General features: G+C 33.0%; 1 long non-coding RNA gene across 1 annotated transcript in view; it reads left to right on the top strand.

Moving 5' to 3' along the window:
* The window catches only part of LOC134808268 (uncharacterized), a 46,275-nt gene extending 32,782 nt beyond the window's left edge, over positions 1 to 13,493 (top strand). The window contains exons 3-4 of the long non-coding RNA XR_010150857.1: positions 9,793 to 9,935; positions 13,196 to 13,493. This is a non-coding gene — a long non-coding RNA (uncharacterized LOC134808268). The remainder of the gene's footprint in view (positions 1 to 9,792; positions 9,936 to 13,195) is intronic.
* Positions 13,494 to 20,801: the final 7,308 nt, after the last annotated feature.

Raw genomic sequence — 20,801 nt, 5'->3', positions numbered from 1 at the left:
TTAAACACATCCTGAAAGCATGGAAATAACCATATATCTTAGCCTAATGCATGAAATAGTATAGCAAATATAAGCAGGATGTTTTTATTTTTATTTTAAAATTGTGTTTATCACTGGATAGGGATAATAAATTTATTCTATTTATTTTTTGCTGTTAAACATATACTTTAATAAACTAAACACATTTGTTTCTGCAGTGGATGGAAATATGTTTGTCACAGGTAAAATTGTCACTTGGGTAAATTTTATCTCAAGCAACTCCTTTTTAGTTTTAATACTTTCTATGTTGCCCAAATCAAGTCTTATTTCCATGAATCACTGTTTTATGTAATAATTTTCTTGGTGAGGTCAATTTACAGAGTTTTGGTACTTTCATGTCAGATTGCTAAGGTAGTATAATTTAGTTTAGAGGAAGAATTTCTACACAAATCATGTAATTGTCTCTTCATTATATATCAGGGTAAAATCTATAAAAAACAAAATTGGTTTGAGAACAAAGCTGTCATTACTTGCAAGATGAAAACAGAAAAATTACATGTGTTTATTAAAACACAGAAGTATATTCCTGTGCAAATTAACACAGATTCTGAAGTGAAAGACAGGACTTCTGAGAGATTTTGAGTCCAAGGGTTCACCTCTTCAAACACAACAGAAAAAACTCTAATTTTTTAATTTTTAAATCTAATCAGTTTATATATGGCCAGGTCCAGCAAAAAAAAGCTGGGTTGATGATGTGTTTTGCAGTTATTCAAGCTAGTTTGAAAGAGTACCTGGCAGTGATTGTGAAGACCAATGATTATGCTACTAAGGTCTCTCAATTGCCAGACCCCCACCAAGTATTTTTTAAATATGCTATTGTGTTTTGAAACTCAAAACATCATATTTTTGTTAATCTAGTTACCTGCCAAACCAAACAGGAATCCAAAGTTTCATAACCCTGCTGTGTTCTCTGGTTACTAGAAATAAGCATATTTTTGATGTTTTAACAACCTTTTAAAATAATAATTTCTAATAATGAAATAGAATATTTCTATTTTAAGTAGCTATTGGGTATATCTTTACATAACTAGATGATTATATTAAATGGGTTTTTTAGATGAATGATGTGCATGGGTAGATATTTTTAAAACGAAATATGTTTTTTCCTTTTTTACTTAAATTTCTTTTTAGAACATACTGTTATGAACATTAACATTTATTCAAGCCCTTGGGACAATTCTTCAGTTACCCAGTTAAAATTTTCATGATCTCTGCAAAACACAGATTAGAAATATAAAATAACATAAATTTTAGAATACAGTGAGATGACTTACACAATTTGATAATATTTTATATAATATTTTATGATTAACCAGTTAACTGAAACCTAAAAACCTGTATTAACTGATTAATATTGTAGCAAAATGTCAGTTCATGTTATTGTATCAATCACTTGTGGATACATGATTATGCTGTCGTGATATGATTTTTAACAATGGTCTTGTCATTTTTAGCTTTTACTATTATGATTTTAATTAGAATATATTAAAGTCACTATGTCATAACAGACTTTATGTCGTGCCATGCAGTCCTATTGCTCTTTTGTTTCAAATATCATATAGTCTAAAGCAATTATTCTCATTAAATACATGCATCAAAATCCACTGCAGTTATTACATGCTAACTCAAACTTACAAAATCAAGCTCTCTGTGATCCTCGTTAATACATCTAAGTACTTGAGCCAATAATCCAAGTACTTTGGGGGGTCGAGGTGAGAGAATAGCATGTGGCCAGAAGTTCAAGACCAGCCTGGGCAACATAGCGAGACTCCATCTCTACAAAAAAATGTTAAAAATTAGCCAGACATGGTGGTGCATGTCTTAGTTCTAACTACTCAGGAGGCTGAGAAAGGAAGATTACTTTAGCCCAGGAGCTCAAAGGTGCAGTGAGCTGTGACTGCACTCCAGCCCGTCTAAAAAAAAAAAAAAAAAGAAAAGAAAAAAAGAAATAAAAAGGTATACACATTTTTTTTCTGAAGTGGATGGAAATATATCATGTCAGAGGTAAATTGTGACTTGAGTAAGTTTTATGTTGAGCAACTCTTTTTGTTTACATTTTCTATGTTGCCCAAATAAAGTCTTATTTTCATAAATCACTGCTTTACGTAACAACTTTTCCTGCAGCCCTGGGTATGGTGGCACACAGTTGTAGTCCCAGGTACACTGGACGCTGAGGCAAAAGGATCATTTGAACCCAGAACTTCAAGGTCAACCTGGGCAACATAGCAAGATCCTATCTGTAACAAAAATTTTTTTAATGATAATTCTCATGCAAAATTCAGTTTGCACTATTTTAAAAAATGAAACACTTATAAGAGCATGGTCATAAGGTAATTCTGACATGGTGTCAAGCCATTTAAACTTAGATATAACCTAGGATTTAGGATCCTTGCTATTGTTTACATAGTAAGTCCACATTTAATATCAGTAGATTATTGGAAACTGCAACTATCAGCAAAATGGTGAACAATGAAACAAATTTTACCATAGGCCAATTGATACAACAATATGTAAGTTCTTACTGCATATTTCTGGTCACAATATTATCACTGTACTTCTAAATGAAGACTAAAACACTTATAACATTCAACACTGAAATAAGTGTGAGGTATACATACATTTTTAAAAAGATTAATAAAAACAAGTAAGATGATTATTTACCCAGTTATTCCAGTTCAGAGTCTCGGGTGGCAAGAACCTATTCTTACTCAGCATGAAATGCAGGAATAAACCCTGCACAGGATGCTATTCCATGGCAGGGCACAACCACATTCACTCACATGGGGACACACAGTGGGGAAATGGCAATTAACCAGACATGCACATCTTGGGGATGTGAGAGGAAGCAGGAGTTCCTGGAGAAAACCCATGCAGGCATGGGGAGAACATGCAGACCCTACACAGATGGTAGCCCTGTCCAGGAATCAATATTTATTCTCATCTACACTATAGCAAAACAACATTGAATAAAACAACTTTATTTGAGGACCTGTTTTACTTGTACATCTTTGGGAAAATCTTTCAACTTTTATTACTCATAATGTTCTCAATAAAAGTGTGTTAAGAATACATATTTCAGGAGGTTTTTTGAGACAATCAAATGTGGCAATGCATGCAGAATTAATAGCCCATAAGGCATTTTATACAGTATGTTCTTAGTAATCTACTTTTGATTGATAATTGCTTTATAAAATAATCTGATTACTTTTGGTATAAAGGATAACATATTCCACTAATACTGTGAAGTTTCAGTGATATAAACATTTAGAAATCGTCTGCTCTGTTATGGAAAAAAACATCTAGAAGTATCTTTCAGATTGAAAAATGTTTTTAAGGTGCTGGAATAATGGTACCTCTTGTGGATTTGTCTAGGATTACCCAATGTTTGTGATTGCTGAGTAATATTAGTGAAATAAGTAGGCAAATCTTTTAACAACTGAATAGAATCCTTCCCTGAACAATTTCCCAGGTGTTATTGCTGTTGCTATCTTATTAAATATTCAATGCCATCTATTATATCCTATACAGAGTCAAATAATAAGCTTACATAAACTAATATTTAATATAATACTAATAAATTTAAGATGATATAAAGCAGAATAAAATAACATTTCAGAATAAAAAGACTTTGAAGCTTCCCTGTATTACTTGATAAGATTTAGGTACAGTCTCAAGAAAACATTTTTTTTTCCTTCTTCTGTATCAGCTCATCTACAAACCAATCTATTTCTGAAACAGGCCCCAGGGGCAGGCTGGTTGGTGACTGTAATGGGGGATATCTGACTGGCCACTCAAGGAAATTGCTATGGACTTTTAATCTTATTTTGATTAAGTTCTGTGCAGATTGTGTCTGCCAGGCTATCACTAAGTTTACTGTTTCTGAGATCTTTTGGCTGCTATTAGACTGGACTCAATTTTTTTTCTACATTCTCAAGGTTAAGTTGAAACAGTATTACCCATTATTTATAAACGGTAAGTGTTTAGGTTTTGCCTTGTGTTACAAACTAGAATGTTAATAAAAATACTATATTTAACAAGTTGCAAGTTTATGAAAGTCATTGTTTTTGAAAGTAAGTTTTAGATTAAAAAAAAACAAAAGAAAGGAAAAGAAAAATCCTTTAAGGGGAAACAATGTATGTGTTTAAAGTTTCAAAAGGTAATTTATAAAGAAATCAAATATAGTTAAAAATAACTAATCAAAGATGAATATTTAGTGTAGAGGAACATGGATATGGATAAACTGTAGGATATTTTATTTATCTTTTTCTTTCAGCAAAGATCTAACTAAAATTAGAGAAATGATGTGTTTTATTCTAGAACCATCACAATACAAACAATAATATGTTGTTTTTCATCTTGTATTAGATAAACACTATTAATCACATTAATCCGTTCCTCTTTGCTTCTTCAATTAAAATTCCATGTATTATATAAATACCTCCCTCTACCCTCTGCAGTGTAGGAGAATCAGGGAAATCTCATCCCATCTGCCGAAACAGAGATGTATCCTGTATGTACCTTGCCAATGACGGCAACTTCTTTTCCTTTGTTGAGATATAATAGAAACCCCAGGTTGACACCATTTAGTTCATGATATCACTTCCAGATTGATATTGGTCAAAAGGTGACTTAATCTGGCTAAATCAGATGCAAGAGATGGACTTGTGTTCTATTATTAGAATATAAATTTCTTGTCTTTCTGTATATGATTAGCAAAGCATGCTGCAACAATTGTTCTTATCAGCAAAGAAAAATTCTGATAAGCACCTGGAAATACGGCACCTGGAAGCCCTCATTCCTCAGGACTTGATAAAAAAAATTCATTATTATTAAAGCAAGTTAAGAGCCAGGATTACTGTTACTTGTCTTGAAAGCATGTTGACATCTCCATTGTTCCATATGCCTTGTCAGAATGATCTCTGGCTTAGGGAAAACTCTTCAGCTATCTGCTCTAGCACGCTGGTGTGAAAGATGTGTTAAGGGAGAGGTGGTAGCTTGATCCTTAGTGCTGTTAGACATCAGGTGGGTCTTAGATAGCTCAAATCATCAGGTCACTTTTTTCAGCCATGAGTAGTATGCTCTACAGCAGTTATTAATTTATATAAATGCTGTAGATTTAAAAATGGTAGTGAAGTGCTAATTCAGAGTATCTGATTTATAATTCAGAGCAATTCAATGGGTCATAGTTAAGTTGGCAGGAGTATTCTAGTTATCTCTCCAAATATAATAATTTTAAATATTGTCCACACAAGGAAAAAACCTAACATCTTTCTCCATATCCTTAAAACTCCAGATATGAATTTGATCATGCAGTGCTTGTCTTTCTGTGCCTGGCTTATTTCACTTAACAAAGTGTCCTCCAACTTCATCCACATTGCTAAAAATAACAGCATTTTATGGCTGAATATTGTTCTGGAGGGGTGGATAGATAGATGATAAATAGATGATAGATAGATAGATAGATAGATAGATAGATAGATAGATATACATTTATACACCACATTTTCTTTATCCATTTGTTGTTAGATGAGCATTTAGGCGGACTCCATATCACGGCTATTTTGAATGATGCTTCAATATCCCTGGGTGCAGATGTCTCTTTGACATACTAATTTCATTTTTTTGATCACGTACCCAGTAATGGGATTGCTGGGTAATATAATAGTTATCTTTTTTATTTTTTGTGGAACCTCCATACTGCTTTTCATAACAGCTATACTATTTTATATTCCCACCAACAGTGTATAACATTCCTCTTTCTCCACATTATCGTTTCCATTTGTTATATTTTGTCTTCTTGATAATATCCATCATTTAAACTGGGGTAAGGTAATAGCTCATTGCGGTTTTGTTTTGCATTTTTCTGAGGCTTAATGATGTTAAGCATTTCTTTATATATTTTTTGGCCATTTGTATGTCTTCTTTTGTCCATTTTTTAATCAATTTTTTCTTTTGCTATTGAGTTTTTTGAGTTCCTTATATATTCTGGATATCAAACCTTGTTGAATACATAGTTTGCAAACACCTTATCCTGTTCTGTAATTGTCTCTTCGTTTTATTGATTGATAAGAAGTAGGTTAATTGTGCTATATAAGTGCAAACTTTGTCTAAAGGAGAATATGTGTTCTTTGAAGACAAATGTCCATTTGTCAAGCCCCCCAGTACTTTCTTTTATGTAGGAATGCCAATATAGGGCCTTTCCGTTTTGAAGCTGTTTGTGAGTAGATTTTTCTCTTCCCACCAACTGGAGGCTAAAATGTAAACCAGAGACCCAAGAATAGCCACTCATTCCTTGCATTTTCAGCCTTGCAAGGTAAGAAGTAGGCAGAGAGTCTGAAATTATTCCTGTCAGATGGATAGATTTTTTGAATCCAATGGAAAAGTGGGAAGTGACAAGCTAAAGCAGAGCCCAGCAGCATTCCAGAAAATGCCTGTGCATGCTTTGCTGGCAGTGGCCAGCGGTCATGACTGACAGGACAATAGCCACATGAAAAGCAGAACTTCCTTTTTCTGATATTGGTTCTGACTTGCTCTCTGATTCCTGCCTGAGCCTGGTTCACCTACTTTTTTTTCAGTTCTAAGAGCTGCGTTGTGCTTTTCCAATGCATTCATTTTTGCTTGCTTTAAATTCCAAGTAATTTCTGTTGTCTTTAAACAACTGCCTACCTAAAATAATTATTAAATATATAGCTAAAACACTAAATTAAATAAACTTACATTGTTTTCCTTGCTGTAATAATTCTCTAAGCCTTTCTTATTTTAATATGCACCATGAACCTCCAGTTGAGGCAATGTGCAACACATTTTGAGAGACATGATCTACCTGTTGGAATCTTAACATTTAGAACAGATATATTGATCAGTGTATAATTTTTGGATTATCAAAGATGGGAATAAAATTGAGCTATAATATATAAAATAAGAGGATTTATATATGTTTGTTTTTTTACTCCCCATCTCACCTGCTACTTCTTTATGGATAACAGTTATCCCACTTGATGGAATTTTTCTCTTTTCATCCATTACTTTTTTATTTAAATTATTCCCTCTCCTAGGATGTAAGTTTCCATAGACTGAAATGTTGTTATTTAATGGTAATAAGCCTTATTTTCAAGCTGCTTTACAGAATTTTGGCTTTGTCTTTTGTTTTCTTCATTGTACTTTTCTTACTCCACTCAGAATTTGTTGACCTGCTTAAATCTGCTTATATCTGTCTTTAATCAGTACTAAAAACATTCTCTATTATTTCCTTAGTTATTGCCTTTGTCTCCCTTTTCCTGGTAAAGTTTAGACATATATTAACGTTTAACTCTATCCTTTGTATCTTGAAACTTTTCTTCAATAATTTATTTTCTTTCTTCCTACTGCACTTCGTTAATTTTCTAGTAGTTCTCTGTTACTTCTAGCAGGTATTTCCTTTCTAAATCTACCATGATCATATTTGTATTTTCCTGTGTGCATCTTTAAGCATATGTTTTGTTCTTTAACTTCTGTCTGATAATTCGATTATTTAAATTGTTTTTCTTGTCTGTCGATTTGTTTCTGGATGTTGTTATCCTTAACAATATACTGATTCTTCTCTGTGTATGTGTGTCTCTCTCTCCATCTCTCTCTAAACACATGCACACAAACTCTCTCTCTCTCTCTCATGTATGCTATATTGCATACAAATGATTTACCAAAATAATTGACTTTATTTGTAATACAGACCTACAAGTTAGTTACTTTCATATTCATGTTACAGTTGAGGAAACTGAGACTCAAAGGGAAAAATGACTTGGCCAAGTTTATACACCCAATTAGTGTCAGGATAGTTTAAGATTACCTTGTTGTCTACTATGGAGATAAGTTCCTCCAGAAGTTTTGCTTATGCAGGCATTACCCATATCAGATCATCTTAAATCAGGGTGAAAATATGAGTATCTGAACAACTCAGATTTGGTCCCAGACTTCAAGTATGCTCAAGAGCTGGTTCTTGTTTTCTCCTTCATTGGAGTGTATTAACCTTATGATTCTAGCTTAGAATAGCAAAAGTCTCTGGGCAGACTCTCTATATTTTGTCAGCCATAGACTATAATTTCTGTCTTTTTCATCTGAGAATTCTATCTGAATAAAAGTTAACTTGGCCTGCAAGGAAAAGTTCCCCAAATTCAGTGACAGTTTTCCTCTTTGAGCTCCCATCTTCTTTAATTCTTATCATGTTTTTCTGGTAGCTCTGTTCTGCTTCTTCGTTTGACTTCCATTGAATTGGGTAACTTTTTTTTTCCTCTTCCCGATGTACATAAATGACTTAAAGTATATCAATATCACTATATTCTCTATAACGCACAAATAACTAGCATAAATAAGTTGCATTTAGACAGTATAGTCTAAATACAAGTTCCCTGTCCTATTTTGTAGGTCTTTGAATGTTGTTTAAAAAAATACAACTAAGACATGTTAAATTTCACTAAGTTTATTTGACCAAGAAAAAGGTTTGAGAAATAGGCACCATCCCAGAAAAAAGACTGTTCAGAGTGACTCCACATCCAGAGTGGTGAGATGTATTTATAACCAGAACATAGAAAATTATATTCAGAGTTTCCCTGATTGGTGCAGTTCAATATTTGCCTTATTTGGGCATAATTTGGCAGCATTCAGCCTGGGATTGACTAAGGGTTTGGCTCCTATGATTGGTTGAGGCTCAGTTGTTTGGTTACAAGTCCATATATCTACATTAGCTTACAACTTATTTACACATTAAGTTAGAGTACAGTCACTATGTATGGGTGCCGCTTTGGGCCAAACTTAATTAGGCAAGTACAATGGGCACTTTGAGCCAAACTTAACTCAGCTTAACAATGTTCTCTAGTATTTGTTTTACTTTATTGTATTTGTTTGATTCAATATAGCAAATGCTTCTTTAGACTTACCCACATGTTTATATATATATTACTGTTTTGCGTCCATTGAACATGCCTTCTACTTCCTAATTTGAGCCAGAATTGACTAGTAGACGCTATGAATGCATCATGCTCTTTGGCCCATTTCGAACACTCAGGTATGTCTGTACTCTTAGTTTATCTATTCATCATTGTTTCTACAGTTCCCTCATGCTTTAAAATATATGTGGCTTTTATAATTTATCCAGCTTTTTCTTGTCATTTTAATAAGAGTATGTGTCTTATACAACTACTACATTCATCCCAGAAGTAGAAGCAAACTATTATAATCCCATTATTTTTATTCCTACTATTCTCTTTTCAGAATTTCTTTTAGATATTCCTTGGATAGTTTTATTCAGTCCTCCATGTCTTTCAGCTTATCTTATGTTCTATCTTTTGGTTCATATTCTGCATTCTGGATAATTCTTCATCTTCACTTTCTAGTTTGTTGATATTCCTTTTGGTGATTATAAGCTGCTCTTTAAAATGGTCAATAATGCCTAAGATGTTTATTATCTTGCCCTTTGCAGAAAAAAAATTTCAGCTTTTGCTCTGGAATGATTTTGCATCTCTTCCACCAAGCTTCCAGTGTATCAATGGCCAGAAAATAATCTATATGTTAATTTGTTAATTTGATGGTTCATGGTTCAAGGCTGTACAATTTATAAGTTTGAAGTCAAACAACACATGATGGATAATCCTGATGTTACAGATTCTCAGGGGAGAATATATATTTGTTTTTTCTACCAATTGTTCTAGTATTTACAGACAAACTTCTTAATTATACTGGGTTGGTTAATAAGTATTTTTCTTTACTCTTTCAATCTAGGTCCAGCTATGCATCACCTCTTCGCTGCTGAGCCTTAAGAAAATCCAAATTTATAAATTGCTGGGTCCATCTCTCTTGCCATCCAGAAAAGTCAGAGCAACTGGTCTTGCTGGTTTTAAGTGTTGCCTGTGTTTCTGGCATTGGTAATTTTCTTTGTTTTCCTGTAGTTTTAGGTATACATATATAATGACATCTCCAAAATTCATCAATATTAGCATTTGTTATGAAGATTTTTCAGGCAACTGGCTTACCATATGGCCTAAATCTGATTCCAAAGTCCACATTTCACTTTCTCAAATATAAAAACTGTTTGCTAATAAGCATTAGAAAAATATTTCGAAGAAGAACATTTTGATAAATATGATTATACAATATTCACTGCAGTAAATAACCGTTGCATACTCAAAGGAGTTTCATTTGCATATATAACATGAGATGAAAACCAATAATAAATGGTGACTTTTAATAAAATAGATAAGAAATATTATCTTGTGCAAATAATCTGATGCGAGAATAATTACCCCTCTAATTAGTAAAATTCAATAAGAAGGTAGAATTTTCATTTACATGTGATCAAATAACTTTTTTTTACAATACCTTTGCCTTTTGAATTCTTTAATAAAATACATCAGAAATAGTATCTTGTGCAAATAATCTGATGCGAGAATAATTACCCCTCTAATTAGTAAAATTCAATAAGAAGGTAGAATTTTCATTTACATGTGATCAAATAACTTTTTTACAGTACCTTTTGCCTTTTGAATTCTTTATTGTTTTCGTTTAAGAAATGTGCAAATCTGAAACAAACTATATTCTCAATCATGTTAGAAAAAGTATATGTAATATGTATTTTTTAAAAGTCCAGTGGCTAAGAACTTAGATTGGGTTTTGAAATAATAATTTCCTAACACAATTTCTCAGTATGTTTCCTCTAGGCAAGAGAAAACTCTGTAATTATAAGATTCTTAATTTACCCTGGTAATTTCATAAGAAAAATGATTAATTACTTTGAGCAATCATTTATACAGATAATCATGGTTCTTTATTTAAACCACAAAAAATAGAAAGAAAGCAGAGAAGCTTAAGCATAAAACATAAAGAAAAATTCAGTCATTTAGTAAAAATGAAATCAGTGTTAGAATATTTCTTTTGACACCGTCAGCTAACATCTTTCTATTTTTGCTGAGTAACTATTAATTATATTTTAAGTTCAACTAACTCTTGACACAGCAATGGAATTTGAAGTGAATATACTACTTTAAAAAATAAATGGTGTATTTAGAGTGTTGACATTTAGAAAATGGTAGTTTTGTGAAATTTGCAATGTGTTTTAGAATTACAAATGCTAAAGTAAATGAATGCATGATTATATTTAATAGAATAAAAACAGAAGAATTTTTTAAGTCTTGATGACCCAAGGCAGGGTTCTGTTTTAAGTATTCCCCTTTCAATCAACGTTACAGCTATCCTAACTTAAAACTGCTTCAACTAATAATGTGTATTTATATTAAAAATGTAATCCATGGCTCTGAACCCTGGCTTCCTAGTAGAATCACATGGCAAGATTTTAAGTAATACTCATTTCTTGGCTCTACTAAAGTCCAATTAAAACAGAACTTCAGTTTTTAGAAAGAGGTGTCGGTAGTTTGAAAGGTTCCACATTATTCTAAGATGTGGGTGAGATTAAGAACCAGTAAGCACACCAGTCAGAATGGCTATTATTAAAAAGTCAAATAATAGCAGGTGCTGGTAAGGTTGCAGAGAAAAAGGAACACTATACACTGTTAAAGAGAATGTAAATTAATTCAGCCATTGTGGAAAACAGCGTGGTGATTCCTCAAAGACCTAAAAACAGAACTACCATTAGACCCAGCTATCCGATTACTGGGTATATACCCAGAGGAATATAAATTGTTCTATTATAAAGACACACGCACACATATGTTCAGTGCAGCACTATTCACATTAACAAAGACATGGAATAGACCTAAATGGCCATCAATAGTAAAGACTGGATAAATAAAATGTTGAATATATACACCAGGGAATAAGATGTAGCCATAAAAAGGAACAAGATCATGTGTTTTGAAGGAATGTGGATGGAATTGAAGGCCACTATCCTTAGCAAATGAATGTAGGAACGAAAAAACAAATGCCACATTCTCTCACTTGTAAGTGCAAGCTAAATGATGAGAACACATGCACACAAAGAAGGGAACAACAGACACCGGGGCCTACAAGAGGGCAGAAGGTCGGGGGAGGGAGATGATCTGGAAAAATAACTAATGAATCATAGGCTTAATGCCTGGGTAATGAATTAATCTGTAAAACAAACCCCCATGATGCAAATGTATTTATATAACAAACCTGCACATGTACCCCTGAAATTAAAGGTTAAAAAAAAGAAACAGGGAGCATTGCTAGGCTATATTTAGTAAGCACCAACTGCACATACTTAACCTATAAAATGCCTAAAATATAGATAGTGAAAATGCCTAAAATATAGATAGTAAAAAAATATAGATAGTAAAAAAAATATAGATAGTAAAAAAATAGATAGAGTGACATAAAACAAGAATTCAGATATAGCAGTTGTTTTTATTTGTTTAAGAATAAATTCAAAATTCAGAATTATAATTGTATATTCTTATAAGAGAAAACAGATTCATTTTATATAAAATATATTGTGCTAATTTACACACTTTTTTATCCCTAATAATAAACACAACTCTCTTAGATGGCTTAAAAGCAATCTTTACATCGCTTAGAGAACGTTAAATATCAATTGTGTATGTAAATTTTCTACTTATATGACAGCATGCTATTTTTCCTTAACTTTGGGTAAATAATTTTATGGTGTGATTAAACCGATCTGACATTTTGAAAAAGGGCATGTTTTTTAATGAAATATAAAAGAGTTCTAATTTTAGTTTTTCACTGTTGCGCAAACCTACTTTTTTGGCTTCATTTGCAAAAGGTTGTTGGATAACCTTTATCTTTTACCACTAACTTCTTACTCTGATCCAAAATATTTGGCTTTTAAAATTCTCCTTATTTCATTATTTGTCTTCATATTTAAAATATCTTCTGTGATATTTCACTTCTAATTTTTTAATATTTTTACATAAAAAGAGATGAATACTAATATCCCTGATTTTTAAGAGAGGATTTTTATTGCCCTGTTAATTTGGAAATAAACATGCGATAATATGATTTTAAAATGCTAAAGTGGAGCTCTAGTAATCAACTGAAAATACCATTATGAATAAACTATACTATGGCAATTCTTTAACATAATGAAGGAGGACATCAACAGAGCAGAAAATTGATGAATTTTGGAGTATATGAAGCATGTTGTATCAAATTGCCAGAGAAAGTAATGATTTTCTGTTACTGAACTTAGGTCACAAAGCCTACTGCCTGCTAATCGGCAAGTGGACCTGTTTCTCTAACAATGGCCCGAAACTTCACAACATCAAAGGAGAAATCATTGCCAGCAAAAGCATTTCCGGGTAGTAGGAAAGAATGCAAGTGAATAACATTAGTCCAGAAGTTTTAATAATATTCTTTGCTGGTTGAAATTCATGTTTAACATGATGTAAATTACTTGATAAGCAAATTAAGAACTATGCTACTACAGACTCCAAATAAGACGCAAGAAAAATGAGGGGAAATACATTAAAGGAAGATCTTAAAAAACAGCTGCACAGAAGATAAATTATTTTTCCAGGAGTTTTAAACATAGTTGCTTTTGTTTGTTTGCTTTGCTGTTTTTTCTTAATAATTGTTTTAGTAAGCTCAGGCTGCTATATAAAAATAAGATAGGCGCTGGTCTGAACAATAGACATTTATTTCTTATAGTTCTTGAACCTGGCAAGTCTGAGGAGGGTCATCTTTTGGGCTTTCAAAGGGCTGCCTTTTTCCTATGTACGTACATAGCGAATAGAAAGCGTTAGCTCTCTGGTCTCTTCCTGTAAGAGCACTAATTCCATCATGAAGACCCCATCCTTATGGGCTCATCTAAACCTAATTACTTCCAAAGGTCCCACCTCCAAATGCTAACACATTGAGAGTTAAGGCTTCAATATATTAATTTTGGGGAAACAAGACACAGTCCACAACAAATATATATATATATATATATATAAAATACATATGTATAATATATATGTATACTATATATGTATATAATATGTGTGTATAATATATATACAAATATATAATATATATTACATATACCCAAATATATATATTATATATATTTGTATATATACTATGTATGTTATGTAATACAACTGTATACACTCTGCAAAGGCAGTGGAATATAGACATACTTCAGTTGATTGTGCTTTGCTTCACTTGCCTTCACAGATAATGTTTTTTTCACAAATTGAAGGTTTATGACAACCCTGTTTATTGGCACCACTTTTTAATAGCATGTGTTCATTTGTATCTCTGTGCCATATCTAGGTAAATCTCACAATATTTCAAACTTTTAAACTATAATTATATTTGATATGATAATCTGTAACCAGTGACCTTTGATGTTACTATTGTAATTGTTTTGGGCACCATGAACCACATCCATATAAGACAATGAATTTAATCAATAAATGTGTGTGTTCTGACTGCTCTGCCAACTTAGACAATTAGTTTTAGATCTTTTATTTAGACGATGAGAAAATTTAAACTATAAATAGGCCAGGTCTGGTGGCTTATGCCTGGAATCCCAGCATTTTGGGAGGCTGAGGTGGGAGGCTCACTGGAGGCCAGGAGTTCAAAACCAGCCTGGGCAACATAGGGAGACCTTAGCTCTACAATTGAAAAAAAAATAGCCAGGTGTGGTCATGGTGGCACCTGTCTGTATTCCAGCCACTTGGGAGGCTGAGGCAGGAGGTTTGCTTGAGTCCAGGAGTTTGAGGTTGCGGTGAGCTACACAATGAGCTATGGTGGCACTGCTACACTCCAGCCTGGGCCATAGAGTAAGGCCCTGTCTCTAACTGGAAGTCCAAAGAGGGATCTACTTCCAAGACTATTAATTTAATAGATCAATAAATTAATCAAGAATGTGATTTTTTTCTCATCTTTCTTTGTAGTCATATTTTATACAGACTTTTTGTTTAAGTAATCTCTCTTTATGGGCAAACAATGATTTCAGAAACATCACAAATTATTCTCAAAAAGAAAAGACAAGGATTTTTTTTTTTTTTTAGAAAATGTAACTCTTTTCAGTAGCTCTTGGCAGACCTACCCTCACATTTTCTTGACTAAAAACAGTCATTAAAAATGTCCGTCACAAACAGGTGAATTTAAATTATCATGGTTTACCTATACTTAACAAGCTTTATCCTCAGAGGTAAGGATAGGGTTACTTTCCTGAATTTTAGATATGTGGAAATATTTGGAGTTATGTCAATAAATGAAAAAGTATGATGGATATAGTGCTTGCCATGGAATATATCAAATACAGATATTCTGAAAACTTTAAGTTCAGTAATATGCCAGGGGTTCCCAAGACCACTTGAGACCTGGTAATTTATTGGAAATCTCTAAGGGAATCAGAAGCTGTAGTACTCATTGTTACAGTATATTACAGTAAAAACAGTACAGATAGAATTCAGCTAAGAGAAAAGACAAATGAAGTGAACTCCAGGAGAAACCAAGTCCAAGCTCTCAGGTGTCCCCTCCCAGAGCAGTTGCATGGGGACATGTTTAATTATCCCAGCAACAATATGTAAAGTGCAAATCATTCCCAACCAGGAACACTCGCTGGAGCCTAGTTGTCGAAGGTGTTTACTGGGATCAGTCACATAGTCATGTAATGCCCATATGATTGACCTCAGCTCCATGACATTTAAGCACAACTTTCTTCCTACACCCAGAGTAAAAACAGATGTTCACATAAGTCACGTTGATAACATAATCTTTTCTGGTCGAACTGGGAGAGTACGGCCCAAGACTTCAGGAAAACAAGAACACTTTTATCAAGCAAAATACTCCAAGGGCTCAGAGATGAACTCCTAGACTAAAGTCTAGTCCTGCAGAGGGACCCCTCTTTGGAATGTACAGTATTTGAGCAATTCAGGCCAGTCAAGTTAAACCTTTTCACCCATGCCTAAATGCTATTTAAGAAATGTAAATAACAACAATGAGATAGTTTATTAAACATTTTTATTGAAATACACAAATAGTATATAGTTAATTAATTTTAACAAAGTGATTGTACATATTTCACAATAAAATTCCCTTAAATTACCATCTGCTCCATCTGCAAGTAATTATTATTCTGATTGCTAATAACATAGACTTTTTTTAACCTATTTTTGAACTTTTATAATAGAATTAAACAATATATATTCTTTTCTGGATGGCTTCTCTTACTCAGAAATGTATTTGGGAGAGTCATCAAAGCTCTCTTGGGTATACCGTTTATCCTTCTTGCTTGATAATACTCCATGTATGTATATATATGCTATGATGTGTTTATTTCACTCTTGATGGATAACTGCAAAACTTCCAATTTAAGCTGTTGTGAATAATTCTTTAATAAACAATTTTGTACATTTGCTGAATATGTTTATGTGTTCCTGTTGGATGATAGTAGCAGAATTATTGGTCACAGGGTATGCATATACTTAATTTTAACAGATAAGGTCAAATACTTTCCAAATTTATTTTAACAATTACAGTCAACCTGCATTGTTTTAGAGCCCCGATTGCAGGGTCATTTTGGATTAGTTTGTCTTTCTGTTGTTGATTTTAATGGATAGCGTTAGGCTGTAAATAAAGTTATTTATGCATAGTAAGAACTTCCTCAACAAATTTTACTCAGACTTCTGCTCTACGCTAAGAACTAGCTCTGGAAATTAATTCACAGAAAGAACATGGTTAGGGGCCATCCTGAAGGATTTACCTCACTAGGGATATATATTTACATTTCAAGAGAAGATGAGACCCAGTAGATGCATCCCAGAAGTTACAAAGCTGGAGACTCTAGTGTTATCTTTCCCCTAGAGAGATTTATTTTTATCCAAATGGTTAGAGTAAGAACTCAGATTTTTTTCCATTTTGTGACTATGGAGACACACTCAGAAGGGGGTCAGAGCAACTGGGTCACTCTTCCACAAAAATGCTCAGGTTCTTTTTTCCAGAGTTCTTTGCCTACAGCAGATCCCCTTACATGTAGGACATCTGGTTCTCACCACATCACCACCATGGTAAGAATTAGTGGAAAGGAGAGCTAGGTTAAGGGCAGCTGTTTCTTTCCTTCTCTGCAGCCTCTGGTACCAAGTACTGCATGACATGTGTCTCACAACATTCTCTGCCTCTGCACCTCTGTGCTACGACACTGGATGAATCTATGGAGTGAGCAATAGAAAGTCTCTGAACTGCCAGAAACAACTTCATTTTACATGGAAGTGGCTTTAAATCAAACACATCAACCTCAATGAACTGAAATTAAATATGTCTCTATTCAACTTCCCCTTAGCTGAATACTAAAAGTGCTGTAGGCTGGACCCGCACTACCTGACAGGGAGATAAATGACTAAAGGCAAATGGGAGTCAAAACAGATGTGGCTTTTCTTATTTTTAATTAAGCATCTTACATAGCAAATTTTGCAAAACTCATATGACCCCGAGAAAGACCCATACATATGAAAGGTCTTAAAGATTTAGCTTTCTTAGCTTTAACGTAAGCTTTCCACTGGATTTTCCCATTATGCTCATTCCATAAAGAAATGAAATAATCATATATCTCATTATATAATTATACTAAATTGATCTCAACACATTTTCTTAGCAATATATACCAACATTGTTTCCAATATTGTTTATTACAAATGATGCTACAGTTGAAATCTTTATATCTGAACGCTTGTGTGTGTGTGTGTGTGTGTACCTATTCTGTGTATAACACTGATTTTATTTATTTGTATAGGCCTGGAAGTGGAAATACTGTGACATAAAATAGAGGCACAGCAAATTATTCAAGATGTCGACAAACAGCATTGTTTCCAAGTTTTTGTTCCCTTACAATCCTTGCCATTGGCCAATTTTTCAAAATCCCATGTTGCTTAACATTTAGTAGCTTAGTAAATATTTTAAATCTCAGAGATTTTACCCAACTGATACCAGGGTTTTAAAAATTTGTTTATATAGATTAAGCGTCTTTGAAGAAATAACAGTATGCAAAAAATATGGTTGCTATTCTTCATGTTAAAACTATCTTAAACTCTTTTTCAGAGGAAAAAATAACAAAATAGAAACCAATGAAGGTCTTTTGCTTGGTGATTACGTATATCGATTACCTGTGTAAGTTAAACAGATTGGGAAAAGAAAATATCCAAAATTGTGCCTAGATTATATCATGACATCATGTATATATGTAAATAAGTTAATTTTTGCAATCGCAACATAGAGAAAAGTGTTATTTTAAATGAATAAAAATAAATAGAACATAAAGTAATATTTCAGCATATTAAATTTAGGAGTAAAAACCTTTGACATCCCGGAAAATCTTTGGTAAAAAGTCCAGATTATGATAACTTGGCTTTAATGAACTAGGAAATAGATGGATAATAGCACACACATTTTTAGAATTGTAGGGATTATTTTCACTGGTTGTAGGATCAACACACTTGGTTTAAATAATGGTTCTGAGAATTTAATTAATTAATTAATTTAATTCATTTTTGTTAGGAAAATAAATTCATTTCTAGACACAGGATATTTTACAATTGGATCGTATTTCAAAAAAAGAATCACTGTGTTTTTAATGAACAAATGTCACATAAAGAAGTCTTTTCAAAAAGTGCTTCAAAAACTTAAATTTGAAATATATGCAACGGATCCACAAGGTATCTAATAATTTTTATTTTTACCAAGCTCTTGAGTAAGTTAGTTAGCCCTGAAACAGTTTCGGAGAAAAAAAAAGTGTTTTAGTTTCTTCATCTGTAAAATATTTATGTGGCAAATGATTGAGCAAATATATAAATTTAAGCAGTTTGATCATAGAACTTGTTGTGTTTAAGAATATGGATTATTGAGAAGTACTTCACCATAGTATTTATCACACAGTATGTCCTAATTTAAGATTAAGTATGGTTGTAATCATAATAAAGTATTTTGAAAATTCTTTTGAAAACTGTTTTAATGAATTATAGATTGAACATTGAGATAAGATGGAGTTATCCATGATCTTTAAGACAGCAAAATTAAGTCTTGAAATTAAAATTGAAATGAATATAATACACATATATTGATTTTATGTCGATGTTTTATAATCAAATCTGATTAGAAAAAGGAAATTGTTATAAAGGTTCTCCACATCTTCTCAGTCACCCGACTTCATTTTCTAAGGGAATTACATTACGTACTTTTATTTTATTTCTTGTTATATAGCAGTATCCTTTCCTTGATTTCTTGGCTTGCTTCTGCTCTCTTCTGCTATGCCTATCCATCAGTTTCCAGAGCTCAGGAAAACAGTTTTTAACAGCCTAATATATGTATTTGGCAATTTCCTCCCATAACTATGATTTAATATTCATGGCCACATAAAGGGTATGAAATATTTTGCACTCGGTGTATACACATTTTCTTTATATCACTTTATCTTTCATCAATAACTCAATGGAAATCCCGTTAAGAGAATATGAATAGCTCTAGTTGGTATTCAATGTCTGCCTAACATTTCATGTTGACAAATTATCATAAACTATTCAATAGAAGAATTTTACTAACAATATATCATTAACATTCTAAAATATTTTTGTATAATCTAGACTTTGGTGGGAACAAACCTTGGAACAAACTGGTTCCAAGGTTTCTTGGAGGGGAGTGGTGAAAAAGAAATGGGGAAATTTATGTTTTTTGAATTTGTCAACTTATTGAGGAGGAGTAAGTAGAGAAATTGACTAATTTGCTAAGACAATAGAAGGTATCTTTATTTCAAATAGTACTTGAAAATTATGCATCTAATTGTGAGGTCAAAAAATTGAAGATACCCCTTAATAAAGAAATAAAGGATAGATCTTCCAAAATAACAAGGATGTAGTGGAATGAATAAAAATGTATCAAGTCAGCAGCAATAAGGTAAAAATATTAGAAAAGTAATGTTAAATAGTTGTCAGATGGAAGGATATATTTGAGCAAATATTTTGTTAAATAGATGACAAAAAGGTAATATTTATAAATTACATATATGTGTTTGTATGTATGTATGTATTTATTTATTTTGAGATATAGTCTTGCCTGTCACCCAGGCTGGTATGCAGTGGCACGATCTCGGCTCACTGCAACCTCCGCCTCCCGGGTTCAGAAAATTCTCCTGCCTCAACCTCCCAAGTAGTTGGAACTGCAGGCGAGTGACACCACACCTAGCTAATTTTTTTCTTTTTAGTACAGACGAGGTTTCACCATGTTGGCCAGGCTGGTCTTGAACTCCTGGCCTCATGATCTGCCTGCCTCAGCCTCCCAAAGTGCTGGGATTACAGGTGTGAGCCACCGTGCCCAGCCTCACAGATGTCTTAAAATTCACCTGATAAAGTTAGGAGCCTCAAGAAAAATTAGCAGGGGAAAATAATAGGTAGTTACTATTTAGGGTAAACTAAACTGTTCTAAGGAATAGAAAATAAAAATTCCATGTCTTCAAAAATAATTCTTCCCTCTCAATCTCCTGAATATCTCATAAGAGTATTCAGGCCACAGAAATAACTACCATTTAGCCACTCAGAGGCTTATAGTAGTTCTACTAACTTTAACATTTGGCAACCAAAATTACTCTAAGAATCATGACCCAAGTCAGACAAACAGGTAAGATAACAAGAAAAAGTGCTTGTATAAGGATTTAAGACTAAGGCTCAGGGACAGCAAATATTCTATTTGCTAAAACTAAGCCACATGCACACACCAAGCAAGAGAGCCAGGGAAGTGTATAGGCACAGGCAGTCAGTCCACAGAAGAATGAATCGAAGTGCTGAACTTTCATAGAAAAATCTGTTAAGATTCAT

Source organism: Pan troglodytes, chromosome 15 (genome assembly GCF_028858775.2).
Source record: "Pan troglodytes isolate AG18354 chromosome 15, NHGRI_mPanTro3-v2.0_pri, whole genome shotgun sequence".
NCBI classification, from domain to species: domain Eukaryota; kingdom Metazoa; phylum Chordata; class Mammalia; order Primates; family Hominidae; genus Pan; species Pan troglodytes.
The sequence above is the reverse complement of the archived record's forward strand: the minus strand, read 5'-3'. Positions and strand labels throughout refer to the sequence as shown.